Raw genomic sequence first — 20,809 nt, 5'->3', positions numbered from 1 at the left:
TAATTCCGGTTTAAAAACGCAGTGTCCTGGCCTGTTGGGTTCCTCCCGCGTGCGATACATTGTAGCTTAACCCCTACGCTGATCCTGACGAACCGGTTGTCCCTCTTATCTCGATGTATTTGAATAAGTTTCGGACAATAATTTCTACTTTGCGTACATAAAGTATGAACTTAGCACGACAAGCCAGTACAAAGCCGCCTCGTCCAAGTAATGATTCTTTGGGAACTGCTTTTAAGCGGACACACGCCCCTCTTCCAAAGCTTTCGGATATCAGCGACAAGCCGGAGGAGCGATATTTTCGTGCCAGTCTAAATGCCTTCCCTCGAAAGGTGGACCGAAGGAATTAAGATAAAGCGTAGAGACAAAATACGAACGAGTGTCATAAAGCAGAGCAAAAGGATCAGTTAACGTTCTGTCGAAGTCGAAAGTCGCGTTACTGGTTCTCCACTTCGACTTCCACTTCGACTTTCAACGACGACTGTTCAAAATGTATATATCTCGTGTTTCAATTTTTCTTTTTAACCTGCGTTTACGTTTTCACGAAATCTTCGATCGATGCTGCCGTTAACGCGATCTTTTCGTGGTATCGCGTGCCCATCGCACGCAACAAAACAAAGATTAATTTTGTAGACGCGGCGTGATTCCATCTAAATGTTCGCAACCACTAGTGGCGAGTTTGTGGTTCGCGTGAAAATTGGAACGTACTAATCGCGCGACTCCGCTCGGACCTGGTGTCGAAAGTCGTCGTTAAGCGGCCGCGGTCTGTACGAGCGGCTTAAAGGGCCGACGCGATAAAGGTAATCGGTGCCCTCGACTAATGTAAGTGGCGATTTAGCGCGCGAAATCGATGGAAATTAAAATACATCGGTTAAACGCCGGCTCGCCGGGGCCGGCACCAAATTGTCGTTTAAGTATAGTCCGCGCGAGCCTCTCGTTCCATCGTGTGCCACGGTTATCGAGCTACACGCCAATAATTTACCAGGACTAATTCGATTCGCTGTATGGAACGTAGACCGGTCGAACTTCGATTGCAATTTCTTCGCGGAAAAAAAGAAAGGACGAAAACTGTTGAACCATGCTACTTCACGAACGTCTTCTTCCATGGAATTTTATGTCATTACGAGAGAGATGGCGGTTAGCCTCGATCGTCGTTACAAGTTGAAACAGTGTAATAACACGAATCTTCTTGGAAAAGGGTGTTTGAGAAATTTTATTCCGATGATTCTCACCTTCGTCGATCGTTCGTGACTTAAAAAGTGCAGTAAAACATTTAAGAAGACAAAACGTACATTCGTGTTCGTAAGTATTAGAACACTTGCAGAAAACGAGGTTACCTTAGAAACGATGAAAGTAGGAATTATTTTTGAAACTTGAGAAAGATAGATAGAGACTTGGAAGAATCCTATAGAACCTTAATCGTAAATAAATAATTTGTCCGTTCTATGTCTTAAAGTAGCATACGATTTCAGGCAATCGTTTATCAATACCTCTATCGTGTTCTTTCTTAAATAATCTAGCTTTGCATTTATTCCGGACAAAATGAGATTCAATGAAATTCGGGTCAAGGAACCTCAATTGCGACGTGTTTCTCTTGCAACTCGTACAAATAGAATCAGAAAAATTCTTACATCGTTATCTTATACGAACGCAAAATCATGGTCGATTAATCGTTTCTTTGATAACTTATGGTAATACAATTAACATTTTATATGAAATCAGAAGGATCCCTAATGCTTATATGCGAAAGTGTAAAGTACCACCCCTTGATAGTTGAAGATTATTACCGTAGAATTAAAATACCGCAAAAAAGCGTGGTTCTAAAAACGCGAATAAAATAATAATACCGACAAGTACGATAGGGTCGGAATACAATCGAACGTATACATCACAAACTGGTGCCTCGACTACTTGCAGTGTATTAACGTTCCATCGTGCTACCGGCGTTACTGGCGTGACTCTGCATTTCGGTGTAAATCATCGTCGAACGCTGGGATCATCAACCGTGAGCCCGATTGCCGTATACGGGAGAGGGGAGCACAATCATCGTCGTCGATCGGATTTTTTTGCGGATCGTCGCTTGGGGGCAACGATTTTTGCGCGAATTTCCTGATTGGATCGCGTTAATTACGATCCCGTGCACGCGTTTCGATGACTAACACACACACACACACACACACACACAAAATCACGATAACGACGTATTTATTGTTCCGTGAAGAGCGAAGCATTTTGTTGAATCTATGAATTCGAGTAGGAAAAATTATTCTCGAAGTTTGAAATAAAGATTAGAATTGTAAGGAGATTGGAAAAGATAAAAGATACGAAGTATTATCCTCTTAAAATTAATGAGAGAGCTAATCTGCTCAAAAACTAATTACAGATTGCGCAATTTGGAATAATCCAACGAGTGATCTCAGCGAGTGATTCCACCGGTTAAACGGTTTCATGCGGCGCGAAGATAATGAAAAGCGTATTGCTTAACCACACGAAGCCGTCGCGTAAGCGTGACCTGATTAATAAGCAATTTGACGATGTAGACCATGCATATCTAAATACATTGAGGTTTGAAACTCGCGCGGTTCAATCCTACACCGGTGCATACGTACACGTGCGTTCTCGAGATTGCAACAACGTTACCTAATTAAATCATGCTAATTTCCACCTAATTCGAATGCTTTCCTCGTTCGATCACGAACTGAATTTTTATACATACCTTTGCGAGCGAATCGCAGTAACGAATGACAAAAAGTGAAATAAAATCTGAAAGACACGTAGAATTAACGAGTATTCATTGAAGTCGATTCGGCAGAGGATCGATATTCGTAATACGTTTAAAATCGGCACGTTGTTGAATAAAGGCGCGCATGCCTCGTGTGGGCGTCGTGTCGGTTCTCCGATTCCTTTTTACGAAGGGACCACGAGGATATCATCTGAAGCTATCGATCATCGATACCAGATTCAGCTATCCTATTGTGTTTCCAGCGGGCCACGAGTGTGTCTTACTTGCCAGGGAGATTATTCAGCGGCTTTCTCAATAGAACGGATGGAATGTGGCGTGATTAATCAAAGACCAGTCTTGAAACGTATCGGTTTAATTAATGCGTTCACGAGTTGTACGCGTATAGTTACGAAATCGTGCTTGCGGCTTTAGTTCAGTTTCAAGTTGCGGAAAACTAAACGCGAAACGTTACTTCGGTTCTTGCGTATACATAATATATATATAGTATGTATCGACTATCGAATGATCGTCGAGTTTATTCTCCACCGCTATATTTTCCATTCAACTTTCGAGCTTTAAATCATACACTGCTCCGTTTATACCTTTTTCTATTTTCTTTTTCTCTTTTTATTTTATTTTATTTATTTATTTTTTCGTTAAATCGTACAGGAACATCTGGGACAAGTCGTATCTCTCGCTTGACTGCAAATAGAGTAAAACGTAAAAGTAGTAGTAGAAACAATCGAATAGCGTAACAAAATCTATCATCCTTTCTATTATATGATCCGATTTTTCCTAAATTCTTCCTCCGTACAGTATCGAAACGGTTTGCGTATTCCAGACAGGGAAATCAGCCGCGCGATCGCCAGGAATCGCCACTCGATTTCCTTAGTCTGAATCGCGTTCACAGCTGCCATCGTTCATTCGGACAGCTATAACCGCCGCGTTCAATCATGTGCTGCAAAAACAGGCTGATTCCGCGGCAGACGTATCGCGCTTTCGAAACGTCGCGTCGCAGACTTCGAACCTCCATTTCCGGCTCCTCGAAACATCTCGAACACACCGACACGGTAGGATATTAACCTTGATCTTAATCGCGAGCACACGGTTGCTAGTCATCGAAAACGACGCCGTTGACCTTAATTCCCCTGCGTAATCCTTTCACGACTACGTTCGAACGGCCGTACGAGTAGACATAAATAATCGCCGGTAGAAAAGCAAGAGTCCAGTGGCCAGAATCTGGTCGACTCAGCCGCCTAAACGCATCGCCTCTAAGATGATAAATACCTCATGATAAATTTTCATCTCGCGTGATTCACACACACACGTACGAACACACGAGAGCATAGGCAGGCGTTCGCGAGCGGATACGAAGCGGTCGCTTCATCAGGATGGACGTGAATACGACGTATTTAAGACGGTTTCCATCTCACCCCGCTCAACGTATATTCACATTCGAATCGAGGTGGCGATAGTCGCGCGTAAACACTCGGACACGCCTGCTATATACGCGAAGCACGTGTGAGGTCCTCTGTTTTCGTATCGTGGCTCGATTCTAGCCGGTCGATCGTAAAAATCATGGGACCCTGTAAAATCAGATTGCCAATTTACTTGCGTGCCCGCATTTTCACTTATACCCGATAAGTATATTTCAGTTTGTCGTATCCTACCTACTTTTTGGGGGGAATTCGGTTCGTCTTGTTTCCCCTGTTACGTCGTTCACCGCCGAGTATCGAGCAGGTCTTTAAGTAAATGAAACGATCATTGGCTCGGTAGAAGGGGGCCTTATTGCGAGTAACGAGCCGATTTATTAAAAACGACGTCGTTATCCATCGGGTGTGCGGTTACGGCGAGCCTTTGGTGTTATATGATTCCGAGAAGGAAAAGTTTTGGGGAGGAAAGTAAAAAGTAACGCAGGAAATAAAAGATGGAATAACTTTTAAAAGACAGAAAGGCAAATTATCGTGAAATAGAGAATCCTTGTCGTAGACAAATAGTAAATTACTTTTAAATCGAATGGTCTTCCTTATATAAATTGGTAGTCTAAAAAGCATGAATTACAACACACCTGCCTACAGAGTTGGTTTTTTGTACCGATAGAGAATCAAGTTATAATTTAAAAAAGTCCACCCGACAGTCGGTCGACGACCTGGCTATTTCTAATCATAGAATTAACCTTAATTACCGTTTTCTACAGAAAAGGTCACGAAGGATTGGAAATTCCATGAATATGGCAGTCTTCGATGCACCGCGGATTTAATGTAATCTTATTGCGCTATGCGAATGAAATAATTGATTAATTACTAATTGATGAAGAAGCCGTCAATGAGCGGTATCCGGCGAGAGCACAATAGAAGAGAAACGACGCCGAAAGAATTCAGTATTGGAGAATCCTCGAAAACAAAGGTTATTTACCGCGACGTTAAAAAATGAGAAACCACATCCTGTCTTTAATTGCTTATCGGGGCCGAATTAAATTTACAATTCCACCTCTCCTCGCTGGCCGCGATATAAAAGCGCGACTTCCTACGAAGCCCTTATAAATCAACCGTAATAATCCCCGAAAAATCGAAAGCTCGCAGAAAGCAGGGCATAAATTCCCAGTTTTACATTTTATCGCGCGATCGTTTATCAAACCTCGACGTAAACTTCTTCGTGTTATTTTACAATGGCGCGCTCGTTAATCTGCGATTCTTTATCGTCGCGACGTAGCCGTGAGTGTATCGATAATTTCGACGCTTCCAATCGTTACGAGACCGCATTTGGAATCGTTCGCCAACGCGAAGATGCGCGCGGACCTAATCGAGCTAACCGAGCTTCCGTGAAACGCGTTATAGCAATACGCGGCAACATCTAAATAAAGGATCAACCGTCTCTCGTGCTTCGTCGCGCGGAGAACTCGCTTTTCCCCTCGAACGCTTTCCGCGTCCCACGGGATTATCAGGAGTTTCGGTCTCGTCTCCCCGTCCTCGTTCTCGTCCTCTTCTTCGCCGCGTCTCGACTCGTGCTACCCTGTCGCGTCTCGACTCGTGCTACCCTGTCGCGTACGATCGTCGCGTAGAAATATTCCGATTTCAAAAGGCGACTCGACTCCGTTGGTTATGCTAAGAGGCGATCGCTCGCGAGAGCAACAGCCGAATGATACATCAAGCGAATAGTTTTTCTCCGAGTAATTACAAGCTTCGATCCGCGCAGGAACCCGATCTAAACTCACCGGACCGAGACCATCGGCCGATCTTAATCCTATCAGTTACGCGTTATTGCGAGATAGCGAAGTCCTTCCTCACGCGGATGTAAGACCAGTCTCCGACGACGAAGATCGGACGTTAGAGAGAGGAATAGACAGCTCGTGGAACAACACCAACGATCTTTAATCGAGGATTTAGTTTCTCTCTATATATCTATCTTTCACTGGCTACACTAAATACCGGTATGGATAATATATATTCTGTATGCGATAGGACCACCTATAACGCTAGAGATAGGTTCCTCGTATAACAGACGTTTTTATTTTCATCTTCTTCGCTCACGTATAGAATATCTTAAGGTGAAAAGACAAATTCTTCAGCTTCAGAATTTTTATGTTCTTTTGGTTTTCACTTTAATCGCGTAGCACAAAAACGTTAGAAACGTTTCTATCATCGTACGAATGCATAGCGCGTTATACGCGACGCGACTGCCCTATATTTTTGAAATCGTAGAACACCAAGTTCGATGTTGCAAAGCGAAACACGATTACGAGAGAGGGACGTTAGGAACGATCATTCCATCCACGAAAGGTAGTTTTATCCGGAACGGGGCCGCGCATCCGGTCGTTTTATCATCGGCAAAAACTAAGGAATCGGAGCCAAGGGCTGGTATTTCCATAAATTCCCGAAATAATATCGCATGGATTTCACGCGGAGCGGCGGAATGGCATGCACTTAAAGGTTTCTGCGGTTTAATCCCATTGGTTACCCTTCGGTATGCAAAATCTAAGCTCCCACGGCCGGTAGATACGCGTCTGAACGAACGGGGCAAAGCCAAGGGAACGGGGGAGTGAGCGTGCGTTTGCCCGCTCGCGCGCATCGGTTCTCAATCCATTTATACCGGGAGAATTCTTATCCCCGGATTAATCGGTCGTTCGCGACAGACCTGCGCGCCAGGTAAGACAAGCTTAATGCATCCGAGATGTATCGGGACCGGGGCCAGCAACAACGTGTGTCGCCTCCGTTGATCCGGTTGCAGTTTCACTTTTATTCGAACCGCCATTAGCAGCCCAGACCGCTCTTACCGGTCGCGGGATGAATTAAAGCGTGAAGGCCAAAAGGGATTATCTCGAAGCGATAAAACATTGACCAAAAATGTTGCTACGCGGTCTTGACGTAGCCATTAAGCGTGTCCAGCCGCCGTTGCCTTTGAAAAAACATCGGCTTCCATCATTTGGATAAAACTGCGACAATGTGTGACGGCAAGGCTTCTCAAAGATTTCTCTCGCAACCTGCGTTGCATTCTCGGTTGCAACGTTGCCGAAGATTCTTTTTAATTGGCTCAATCTCGGCTTGAAGAAACGGGCCGGCACGGCGATTCAGCTGCGCGATAAAACCGTTGATCGAAAATCTTGTTTCGCGTGATCAACGCGCCTATTAACTCGTTGCTTGCCGATTGTTTGTTTCCAGGGTGGTCGTAAATAGTTTCACTTATCCGCGTCGGAGACGCGGCACGCCGCGCCAACTGGTAACGAAGCTGCCTTGGTGTCCTTTTAATTTGCCAGCATGCGCAGGGGCCGCGTGACGCTCGCCATTTGTAAGCGGACGTTCGCTACGCGGCGCTGCGTTCCAATATTGCGCTCCAATCTTGCGGCGCAATATACCCTTTCGCGACTCAACTAAACGGCTAAGAGAGGGTTGAAGCTGCCTCGAGGAGATGGTGGTGATTTCGTGGAAAAAAATTCTTTTATTACGCCTCGATGCGCGAATGGTTTTTAAAAGCTCCTAAAAAATTTCTCCGCTCGGAGTTTATTTTACTCGCGTTACCGTTCCGTCTAAAGACGAACTAACAAAGGAGCAGCCTCGTTCGGAGATTATGCGCTGCTCGTACGAGACAATTCGCGGCCGGAAGTCGTACGTTAATTCAGCCAAGGGGGAAAGACAAGGGTGTGAGAGAGAGAGAGAGAGAGACGAGCGGGAGAGGCACCAAACAAAAAAAAAAAAAAAGAGAGAGGGAGGACCTAACAGCCACGGTCGAGGGACGTCGAGGCGAAACATGGCAAAGAGAAAAGCCGCTTATATCGCTGGCTTGGAAGAGTTTTTCAGCTACGTAGCAGAATATACGATCAAGAATATAATGTAACGTTCTACGCGCTACAATTCTGTTGAATACTTCACCGTTCTTCCATCTTTGCTCTTTATTCTTTACTTATACCTACTCGGTATCCCTTCCCGTGTTTCATCTCGCAATTTGCGGCGGACCGTGCGCGTCGGCAAGAAATACGTTCGTTCTCCCTCTCTTTATCCCTCTCTTTCTTCCACTTCAATATCCGTCGGTTTTATCATGGTTTCCAACGTTACGCATTATATCGTTACGAGACTTTATTTTCGCGTAAATACCTTGAACTAGCTCGGTGTTCATCCTTGAGCGCGGCTCTGAGGTGGCTTTGTCGCGATTTAAAACGCGGAGATTCTGATCGTTTAAGTTTAAAGTCGGCCTCGTCCCTACAATTCCCGCCGAACCGTTGTTACGCAACCAGGGGCACAGACCGATTTCTTTTCTCTTTTTTCATCTTTCTTTTTTCTTTTTATTTTTTCTCTTACCATGCGGTAAACCGCGACGGAGCAAAGAATTCGTCGTCGAGAGAACGACGCTAATGCGATGTTTAAAATAGGACGATTAAGTATTCACGCTGGTTCCGTCCTGTCACCCTCCACCTCCAACGTCCTCTTTCTTTGCTCGCATAACGTTGCCCCTTAGGTAGCTTACGTTATCCGATACTCAAGAGTCGGGCAACACAATCTCCTCGAGACGCGGTAATCTTATTAAATAGGGCCTTCCTTTGTTTTACGACCTTTTTGCACGGGCTTTAAGGCCTTAAGCCTGACGCCTCCGCCTCACATCGACCGTACGCCGCACACCTCCGCCACCGTCGGGGATACACATCGCGGCGTATATACGCGCGTTTTACCCTCTGGATGAGCCTACGAAAATCCCGTTTTGCCAATATTGAGCGCGCAACACCCAAGAATGGTCAATTATTTACGACCACTGATTGAATTTCCTTTTCCTTTTCCTTTTACCCCGCAACGAAATCACCTCACCTTCTTAGCTTATGGGTCTGTGATAGTGTCTCTCAACGATGCGATATAGATGATATTTTTCGGTTAAATTAGATTTTTCCAAAGAGATTCTCAGAATCGTGGCGTTGTCTTTGATAAAAATTTGCGCGATGTGGGAAAGGATGGAAGGAAGCAATTTCAGTGACATTTCCATCTATGGAATTAATCAGTAAGGTTGGATCGTTATTAAAAGTTCGATCGAAGATATCGACATAGCAACCATATCGAGGGCCACTCCTACGGCGTTAATTTATCGTCGAGAAAGAACGATTATACAAGCAGAGATAAGCTTGAACGCTGAGAGCGGGTCGTGTTCGCGAATCTGTGTAGTCGACGAGAGTTTTCAGTCGACGCTTCTGTTGCCTAAGCGAATTAATCGCGAAGCTAATCAAGCTTCCTCGTGCACGTTCTCGCTCGGTTGCCAGCGCACGAGCGGGTACCGCTCGTTGCCCCCTGTGTACCATCTCGTAGTTTCTCTTCTCTGGTATATCGAAAAATCGCTGGCCGCGATTGATTTTAATTGGCGGTATAGTCTGAAAACGTGGCGCGTTGCACTTTAATATCACAGTTGTGCAACGAAGAGCGAGGTCAACATTATCTTCGTTTTCACCTTTATCTTCCTTCTTGTCTTCGTTTTCATGCTCGTCTCGGTCTTTATCTTCGCGTTCACCACCGCGACTATACTTTGGGTTTTCATATACCTGCGCACAGGCAGCTCATTTTGCAGCGGATTTTTTAATATTTCCCCCTGTTGTTGTTTTTTTTTTTATTAAAGCATCTTTCTACCCTCTATAGGTTTCACCCTCTGCGCCCTTCTACGCGCCGATTTGCAGCCGCTGTTTTCTCGGTGGCTCGGTCGCTATATCAGGCAACCGATCCGCTCGTTCGCGATTTATCATCGGCGTTACGGAATCCGCGCTTAGAGGCCGAGCAGTTTATGGAAAGTGATAAATTAGCAAAGGTGAAAATGATACGTCTCGGGCATATCTTCCGTCCGGGGTCCGTAATAAGATTAAAAGGCGAGATACGGGTAGGCTTGGCTACGTCCAATGATGCGTCCTTCGTTCCATGTGTGCACTGGTTCGGCTAGGGACCTGGTGTGGTTGTACGCGCGAGAGCATCAGCCAGCAAAGCCAACCAACGAGGAGAGACAGCGAGCGAGCGGGACCGCCGCATTCCCGGATTAAAGCGCGTATAGTTTGATGTAAATTTAAGGTAGCTCACGGGAGGGATCCTTGTCTTTTTTCGGCAGAAACATCGCGACACGGTATATGACTTAAATCAGATTTAAGCCTGCCGTTGTAGGTGCGCCGTGGCCACGGTTCTTCCCTTCTATCTTTCCTTTTTCCACTCCGTTTTTATTTTTCGGCTCTTTTAAACGGCGAACGAGCCTCTTCGCTGAACGGGAGCCCGGTTTTGAGTTTAATTTTTAGCGATAGCTCGGGGAACCGCGCGGCCGCCTCGTTGTTTTTACTTCTCCGCTCTCGTCGAGCTGCTCGTGCAATAAGCACACAATGCGCTCTTGCAAAACCGAATAAATTTGCGATGAACGTCGCCAGTGTTTCCCGCTGCAGAAAGAAGTTTGAGAACGACAATTATCGCGAGTTTGACTCGACGAACAGACAACACTCCGGTTTCGCGTGGAAGTTGATCACACACGAAGGAGATCCGAACATTCTCCAACAGAGGAGACAGTATAAAAAGGTTGGCGAACCAGGACGGAGGAAAAATACGAACCACGTCCTAGAAATTCGTCGACGTTACGTTTATAGTCAGGACGCGAACGAGACGCGAAGCTCGCGTTTTCACGCACCGCGAGACGGCCGCCGCGATTTCCTAATTACCGCCTCTAAAAAGCTCGAATTAATTAAACCCCCAAAACTCTGGCGCTGCGAGTTTTCCGGCCGCGAGATACAATTTCGCGCGTCTGCGGAGAGAGCGTGAGTTTAATTAAACTAAACACGAACAAAAAAATTCGCCACCGAGAAAAAAGGAGGCGTAACCTCGAGGAAAAATAGTACGAAACAGTTCTGGCGACAATGGAAATGACTCGTACGAACGTTCGACTCTAGTTTCGTTCGTACATTTCGATTGAAAGCCGAAACACCAGACCAGATACCGTTAGTTACGCTACATGCACCGCGATTATCAATTTCTCGATGAACAGTGAAAACATTGCAAGATTTTTCCCCGTGTTTCCTTAACGTTCCTAACAAAATCCTTTATTCGTCACGTAGCCAACATTTTGTCGAACAATGGATCAAACCATTGGCTATCATCTTTATCTTCACCTTGTATTAAAAGTAAGTATAACTACAAGACGTTGAAATAATGTATTCAATAATTTATTCGTTCAATGTAATAGTCACTTAGAACGATTTCGTATTTTATACTCTTATCCCCTACGTATTTGTAGGCGAAATCCTACCGTAATCCCAGTTACTCTAAAATTGCGAGCCAGTACATGATCCCAACGCGTAATAAGGTCGATGATCGGATATTTAACGGATAATCGGATAATACGCGATTTTGCGCCACGTAACAAGACAATATCGAGGCGATCGTAACGCACCTTCCCTAATCCTCCGTTCTTCTAGGTAGAGGACGGATAGGTGGACAGGGTGTAGGGACAAACTGGCCATGAAACCAGCTTACACGAGGCCACTTTGCTTGGACGTTTTGATAGGCGTGTAAATAACGGCCGGAAGAATATTTCTACAAACAATCGTGCATCACCGGTCGGGAGCCTAAGCCAGGCTCAAGATAAAATCCCGGTTAAACTCTACTAAGTCGTAGGTAAGGGCTAACATTCGGATGTGACACCGACGTGATTACGCGCTGCTAACGTGCACGACGCTCCGTAATCTACGATAATACGCGCTCCTCTTACACGAACGATCAAATAAATTATCTTTATATTCGAACGAAAAGAAACGCGTAATGCCAACGGACGAACGCGATGGAATTCTCGTACGATCGGTTAATTCGCGCAACGAGCAATATCGGAGCCGCTGGATCAGGCTAATTGCGTTTGCGAGCTTATCGCGCATGAGGGCCTGGCATTTGGCGGAACGGTAAAACAATCATCCGTCGGTGATTACGTGCAATTATCGCAGCGATTGCCTAGGAGAATCGCGAGCCGTGGGAGCCGTGAGAAACGACGGAAGCGAAACGTACTCGTGATGGAGTCTGCGACTTTGGAAATGATGTACCTACCAGGGAAAATGAGATTCGTGCCGAAATTGAAATATCGCCTGAAATAGCTGGCACCATGCTGGATGTTCGTAATTAGCGGGAAGTTCGTCCTGTTTTTGTAACGTTATTTTAAACTGGATTTAAGAATGCAAGTTATTCCCTTTGCTATTTTGCTAATTGTAGATTTTCCGTATATATATATACGCCAGGACCACAAAAAGGTATTTTCGTGGGTCTTTATTATCGATTACCGACGAACCACCCAGCAGGAATAGAGTTTTCATGCACGAAATTCTTCACACTTGGTTAATTTTCGTTTAACTGTCAGAGAACACGTCTCACCGTGATGAAGGGAACATCGAACCATCTTTGTGGATTACGCAAATCTTTAGTACCTTTTTTCAATAATTCTGAAAAATCGCGAATACCGTGCTACTCGTATACGAATTCGCGACAAGCTTTATATCGCGCAACGAGCAACGAAAGTAGATGGAAAAGCAAAGTACGGTCAGATGGTGCGACATTCCCGTCACGTAGCACTGCCGTTGCACGGTACCGTTCGATATCACGCGTTCATTTATTTATATGTGTCCCTTTATTTGTTTCGTGCCGACTGATATAATGGAGTGTCCAGAGGCGGGCGTTCTGATAAAGCGTGGGCATGCCACGAGAAAATGACCATAACGGAAGACACGAATTACATGATGTAAACGCGCCACCTACGGCGAGACGGGCCGGATTGAATTTAATACTAATTAAAAGTAATAAATCGGCGGACGAATGATTTCTGCCCGCGCGGCGAGCAGTCGGTCCTATTCCCGTCGGTTTTGGGCCCCGGGGCCTACGCCGCGTTTCTGCCGAATTAAGTCGGACAGTATCTTTTTCTGACTTCGCCACGAGAGAAATGCAATTAAAGCGAGATCAGAGGAACTCGTCTCTCGTCCGTGTACGTTCGCCGCGGCGTTCTGACTTATGAGTCGCTGGAAAAAAGATTGGCCGCGTCATGGAACGCGGGTTTTAATATCGTTCAGCTTCGCCGTTGTTGTATATTTACAGTCTCTTATTAAGTCACCCGCGCCGTCTCTCTTTCTCGCACGGTCTACCATCTCTGTTTCGTATTAACTCTTACTTTGTGCCTCTTATTACGTCAATGGCTCTTCGTTCGGCCTCGAAAACAAGCCAACTTCTTTGAGAACCGGCAAGAATTCAAGCTACGCTGCAGAAAGAACTAAGTTATAAAATTTGAAGATTCTAACGTTGAAGGTTTGTAAAAGGTTTCATTAAATGATTTACATGCAACTTCTTTGAATTTCCTGACGAACTTGAAAAATGAAAGAAAAGAAAGAAACGCTGTAACTTCAACGTATCTCACATTTATATGAACCTACAGAGCTACGGAGTCGTTTGAAGATTTACAAAATCCTGTTCGAACACTATTTATCAGAGCGTTCTATAGTACTGGCGGGAACGAAGAAAGCTCGTAAAACATCGTACTGGTCAGTATCAGATCGCGTGTCAACGTATCGAGGTCAGGTATTTATTTCATAAGCGTTATTATCGATTGAACCGTCGACAATGCGGTATATTCAATTGGATTTTATAAGGTGCGTAACGCGCACCCGTGCGCACGAGTCGAGATCATAAGGTGAAGCCAGAGAAAAGAAAGAAAGAGAAAGAGAGAGAGAGAGTGGAGGGAAAGATCGTTACGTTTTGACGTTTACGAGAAAGGCTACAATGGGTAGAAAGCGTTAATCCCGCGGGTTCGTGCACCGTTGGGCCTCCTCCGAAGAAACGAATGGGGCGCCTATGGCGATATTTATTTAACTGCCGCACTAAGTTGGCGCCCCGTGGCGATGTATTTTGAAGACGCGATTCTGCCATAATTACAGTAAAAAGCGATCTTTAATTTCGCGAACGGCGAAAGTATGTTGTAGGTGGGGACAGCGAGGGCAACAGGATCTTCTCTTCAACCCCTCATTCAGCCCCTTCGCTTCTTTCTGGTCAGATTTGTAACTTGAACTTCGACTGCTTAAACTTTTTCGTCTGCCGCATTCGTTGTGTTGTACCTCGCGAGATCGCGTCGTTAATTTGAGAACATAACATTCTGTAATAATGAAACAGAACAAATTCGTCATTCCGAGTAGAATGACTACGGGAAAAGAACGTGACAAGTCAGCTATCCGCAACTTTTTACAGGGAACTTGTTTTAGGATTCGATACAAAATTACCGTTACATTATATTTTGACGATAAACATTTTCAAATATAGCTCGATATAATGTTACAATGTCGAAGGTGTTAGGTGGGTGCTTGTTCTAATAAACGTGACTTAGACTTTCATAAAACTTCGCCAAAGTATCTCAGGCCTAACAGGTTGTTTCCATTTTCAATTACTTGCGCTATATTCAAATTCCGCAGTTTATTCACAAAGTGATATTAAAATCAGAAAATCGATACAGGTGTGGACTCTGTTGCGATCTTCGTGTATTACACGGAGGCAAGATTTTAGCGAATCACGATGGAAAAATGATCAACAAGATGTCCGACATCCGATCACCAAACAGTGTGCGGAATAAAAAGTAGCATAGATGATCGATCGTCGAGGCGATCATCCGGCTGATAATAACAACTACGGGATCAAACTTAGTTTGGAAGGGACGGGGCAATTAAAAGAAAGAGAAAGGAATAAATGGCCGGGCATGTAAATGATTTTAGCTGGTCGGTCGTTCGAGCAGCATTAGTTTTACACACCCTGACGATGTTCCCCCGACTAATTATTAGGGCCCATTACGTATTATTTAAAGAAGTAGGCGTCCAGACCCTTTCATTATAATGGGCTGCAGGTGCTAGGAGCCTCTATACACACCTTATTCATCCTGTACCCTTTTAAAATGCCGCTATTATAATGCGTGGGCAACGAGAGGAGAGGAAAAGAGAGTGACGGGAGGGATGAACGGAGAGAGAGAAACAGCGGAGAGCTGGTGCGTAAGAACCCGCTTCAGAAATCGCGACGGGCAGAGAGAACACCGTGGATTGTGTTCTCCTCTGTTAACGTCGATGGAAGGCCACGGGGAACAATGGGCAGCGATAAATAAAAGAATTTTCTCCGGTCTGCTTATGTAAATTTACGGAATGAACTTTGAAGCTCGCTTTGTAATTAATATTTCCACGACCGTTCCGCGGGCTTACCTCGTATTAAGTAATTTCCCTCGTTCAGCTCCGAAAGATTGAATCGTTTTGAAAGATAGAAACGTCGGAGATCCGATGAAAAGGGAATTAAACACGGGAAAACGTGGAATCCTAAAGGATGACGTAATAATCATGGATATCTATCTATCGTAAATGTTGTCAATGTCGTACTAATAATTCATTTCGTAAAATTACGATATCTTTAAACACGCGTTTAATGTTCCGAGCGAAATTCCTTCCCAATTTTGTTTCTTTATTCCGTCGTTAACGGACAAACGGGATACTCGACGACTATATCTCACGTGGGTTTTCGAGTCTTCGTACAAAACTAGCGTTCACGAAGCACCAGCAGCGAGAAAATGAAAATACGAAACGCTGAGGCCTTTCTCCACGCGGAACGCACACGCGTGTACACACGCACGTGCAGAGGTGGGCCTCGCGTGTTTTTTTCCTCGTGTTACGCCGCTAGTGGCAATACGTATCGTATGCCTGTCTTCCAGATACCTTTTTACTCGTCTTTTGCTGCAAGATCGGAGCAACAACCAGTCCTTGTGTGTCCGACGAAATTTACGATGGAGCCTCATGCACCATGCAGGCTTTATTTTAATACGCCGGGGGAACGGCTCTCGGGTAGAACGCTGTCCCGCTGCGCCAAAAATCTTAAATATTCATAATTAAATATGCTAATGAACGGGTGACTTCAACGGCAAAATGATTATCAAATTGTACAATGGCCGCGTAAAGTTATTGTACGGGCCGAACGACCTGGCCCGTGTGTGTATACTGGTCCAATGGAATGCATAGACCCACCAGGAGGACCTGCGCCGAGAAGGTCGCTCCAGAACCCCGATCGATCAAAAATTTTTTAAATCGAGACCGTCGAATGTTTCGACACGATACAGAATAGAGTCAGAGCTGCTGTCGATAACCGGCCTTCGTGAGAGATCCTTCGGGTTTCGAAATGTTCTATTTCGATCCTATCCGCATCAAGTTCCGTGGCACAGAGATAATACATTTGCAAATTGATAGGAACTGTAGATTAACGATTATCGATATTTTTTGAACCACGAAAAGAACATTGATTTCATAATGAAGACATTAAGATCACAGTCTTGTCAGAGGCGCAGGAGAACCTTCTTCGACTCTACAACGATTTTGTTTCTTTCGACGTTATCTCTAAATCGTTAAAAGCCAAAGATCAAATACTTATTACGTTTTCGGGGATGAAGAATACACCGATTTCAAATTTCAGAGATTGAGATATTAATCCTGTTAAAAACCCACGAGAATCTCTCCTATTCTAACTTATTTGTAACATCCTGTTTGATTCGCAAGAATATCGATGGATAAGAAAAGGTCGATAGTGCATGGGTCAGGACGCTCGAAGGGAATGAAACATCGAAACTTGCCAATGGAGGCAGCCAGAACAAAAATCCTGCAACATGGTCTCGCGGCACGCGGGAATGTTTTCCTCTCATTATTACGAGCGGCCGTGTCGCCCGGAGTGTCGAATCGGAGATAAAGAGATTGTTTAAATGCATTACTAGTCCGGGGCCGATCGAAAGAAAGAAACGAAGGAGGCGGAAAGGTGGGACCGGCCGAGCGAGAGAAGTCCGGACAAAAGAACGAACAGGACTAGCACAGCTGGGAAGAGCAAAGATGAAAGAGGGTTCTGAGGAAGGTCGAGGGATTGAACGAAGAAGGAAGAAGGACATGGATAATACACGACGAGGAGAGAAAGGGAAAGATTCTTCTCGTGAGAGAGCTTTGCATCGGTCGCGTGAGATAGCCGCATCATTTCTTGGCAGACAATTAATTACTGACATTATGTTTTAGAATGCTTACTTGCGCCGGCTACCAACTGATCTATAGATTTGTAGTCGGTTCTGTACGCTTCGTTCTCGTTCGTGCAACGCACAGCGTGCACACACGCGCCAGAAAAATAGGGTCGTACACAGGGTGTCTGATAAATCGAGATGCACGAATCACAAAGTGGCAATTGTTGCCGAATGAACAAGTAAAAAGTAAATCGATGCCGCGTCAAGTGACCCAAACGATTGTTCCACCGTTAACCAGAACAATGTAAACTATTTCTTCGATGCATCGTACGATTCGGTGTACAGCGATTAATCGAACACTCTGTAGATACGCTACTTCAACGTACCTATAGGTAGGTACTGGTGTTCGCTGCGGGACAGTGCATTGCCCATAGAAAGCAACAATCAATGTACAAAATGATGGATATTAAACGCGACTAATGCTGTCGTAACAGAGCGTCCGTTGCACGATGCGATCGATTACAACGCGTACGCATTTCTTTCCGGTGAAAACGTCAGGCGTCATAAACCAAGTGATCGAACATAGTTCAACAGACTACTTATTGAACCGCACGCGCCAGCTATTTTCAAACGTTGCAGTTCAAGATATATTTTTAACAGCCAAACAAACTCAAACTCAAGCTCAAACTCGAACTCGAACTCGAACTCGAACTCAGATTCGAACTCGAACTCAGATTCAAACTCAGATTCAAACTCAGATTCAAATTCAAATTCAAATTCAAATTCAAATTCAAATTCAAATTCAAATTCAAATTCAAATTCAAATTCAAATTCAAATTCAAATTCAAATTCAAATTCAAATTCAAATTCAAATTCAAATTCAAATTCAAATTCAAATTCAAATTCAAATTCAAATTCAAACTCAAACAAGCTCAAACTCAAGTTTACATCCAAACTTGTATTTGCGTTTAAGTTAGAAAAGTGAGCGATTTTTTGTCATTCTACATAAATCGCGATTGATACATTAATAATGGACGATTTTCAGCTGTAGTTTGCTCGTAACCGAATGCACGCGTAGGTCCCGTCATTAAGTGGAACAGTCGGTATTTCACTTTCTCCGACGTCGGAACACAATATCGGTGGAGAAACAATGCCCCGTAACAAGCACGAAGGCGCGCGCGCCGCTTAATAATCGTCAGCGTCTTTATTGATGTACCGCGGGCGGAAATTTGAAAACCGTGACGTCGGGTAATTTTTCATTCGGGCCAGGTCAGATTCCACGTCTTTCCACCGTGGAGGTTGTGGCTCCTCACCGAATTGGAATTAACTACGCCGGACCTTGTGTGCATCGGTTACCTTCATTAAACGGTTTCACAATACTCGATAGATGAAACTTGGCAGGCTCTCTCCTTCCGAACTATTTATCGTTCTTTCATCGTCGATCCGGTAAATAAATCTCATCAGACCGATTCGTCCCTTCGAATCAACGTCACAAGTAAAAGAAGCCGGCGTTATTTAACGAATTTCATTAAACTACTATTCGCCATTTTAGGCGCTGTTCCTTGATCGATATGTAACTTTTCTGCTTCTTTTTTTTTTTCTTTGAAAAAAATTCTATGCTTTCGCGATGAAAATAACGTATGTGATTTTATAAAGAATTTAATGAAATATCACGCTACTAATGGTACGGTGAAATATCGATTTCTGCTCTGTGATTTGCATCCGGATCAAATGTATAAAAAAGATAAAAAGTCTATGTTATAATACTCTTAGTTTCAGGGAAATGTGTAGTTATTGCAAATACCTATGTAAAATGAAAAGCTAAATGTCTCAGGAAAGTCTACGTGCAGAAGTTTGCAGGAATCCCAGCGGCGAACTCAACAATGTAGCCCATACTTTTACGCACGGAAACCTGTTGTATCTTAATGTAATTTATCGTCGTGCTATTAAGTATGCTCCGTGGATCCCAAGATTCATCCGTCTTCGAATTACCTCGATTTACCTTTGAATTACCTATTTTCTCTTGCCGCGAAGGTTGGTAAGCCGCGCGAACGCGCAAGCTCGCCCATCTTCCGCCGGCATTCCGCCGCGAGGGACGAGAATCGTTAGTTAAGAAAGCAATACCGTAAGCATTTCGTTAGAAACTTGATTCGATTCTGTATCGAGCGTCCTGGAAAAACTGTAAATTTCAACCGTATGAACATGCACTACACGTAATCATATTTTCTTTTCATTCCTCGCGTTCTCCTTCTCGTTTTTCTTCTGCTTTTTCTTCTGGTCTGAAGAAATTCTCGCGGATCCGAGTGGTTGGCGAACAACACGGTGAACAACAGGAAGAAAACAACGTGCAGCTTGGTTACAGGACGTTCCCAGTCACGAAAGCCGGCGATGCTATTTTAATTTCACGCTCGTTCCCTTTCCCCTCGACCCTTTTCGTTTCGTTGGCGCGTGTGACGAAAGCACATCGAGGTCTCGCGACTGCATTTATTATTCGTGGATTAGTGGAACGGCACACGAACATCGTCTGATACTAATTGCGAGAAACAGCAAGAACGGCCGCGTTGCGGCTCCCACCGTGTCGTAAATTAATTTACCTCTGTGTGTTTTCGCTTTTAACGCGCAGGACCTGGGGGTCACTTCGCCTCTCGTCAACAATTACCGTCTCTTGGCAAAAAAAAAACGTCCATGTTGCACGCGTTCCACGGATGCTAGGATGCTACTCCGCGGATCGATCCGAGGGACGGGCAGTGACGTTTTTTTTCGCGACACTCGTCGAGTTTAGCAGACAGAAAGTTTGCGAAACGAACGGCTAGTTGCCGTTGTTTGCGATCAAGAAACATCAGGAGTTTCATTGGAAAAGAATACTTTGTTTGAAATTCGTTTCAACAGAGGAAATTTGATCGTCACGATCTAAAATAATGTAATACTAATCGCAAATAACGCTAGGCGACTGAACGATTTCGCTGTTGGGAGTAAACGATGGGACTATGTTAGTAAAACGTTTAGAAGACGTTGAGACGAGAAAAATTTAAGCGACAAGCGCGACGAGCGTCTGCTACGAGGCGATATATTTTTATTCGAGCTGAAGACAAGATTTACGCGACGTACAGGCGAAACCCTCGTTTATTAATGAAGAAAGCAATCCTAACCCAAGTGGACAGTCGTAAAACCATTAAACGGCTAGTAAATCAAGAACGCGACACGGGGTGAAACATGATTTAACCCCTTTCACGGCGTATTAATCTGCCGTGCGGGTGTCTTCGATGAAATGTGCATTAATCGCCGGTGTTGAAAAACCGCCGCGTATTTCATCGGACGCAATCTTTATCGCCTTCTTATAATCCCACATTACCCATGCTTTCTCGTCGTCCATTTTCTTTTATTTTTATCATTGACTCGTCGAAAACCGTTCTTGGATGCACCATCTTCAAGCTCGTGTTGATTTGTTAACGTATCTTGTTCCTGCATTACTTCCAAGGTACTGTAAATCGCCAGACGTACTACGTACTAAACATGTAAGAGAAGAATAAATAATAAATGGAGACACTTCAGATCGAACGACAGTTGTCAGATACGGATATGAGTAATATACACGATGCTGCGAACAGTGATTCCATA

Source organism: Bombus vosnesenskii, unplaced genomic scaffold (assembly GCF_011952255.1).
Source record: "Bombus vosnesenskii isolate JDL3184/JDL3185 unplaced genomic scaffold, Bvos_JDL3184-5_v1.1 scf7180000013264, whole genome shotgun sequence".
NCBI lineage: Eukaryota > Metazoa > Arthropoda > Insecta > Hymenoptera > Apidae > Bombus > Bombus vosnesenskii.
The sequence above is the reverse complement of the archived record's forward strand: the minus strand, read 5'-3'. Positions refer to the sequence as shown.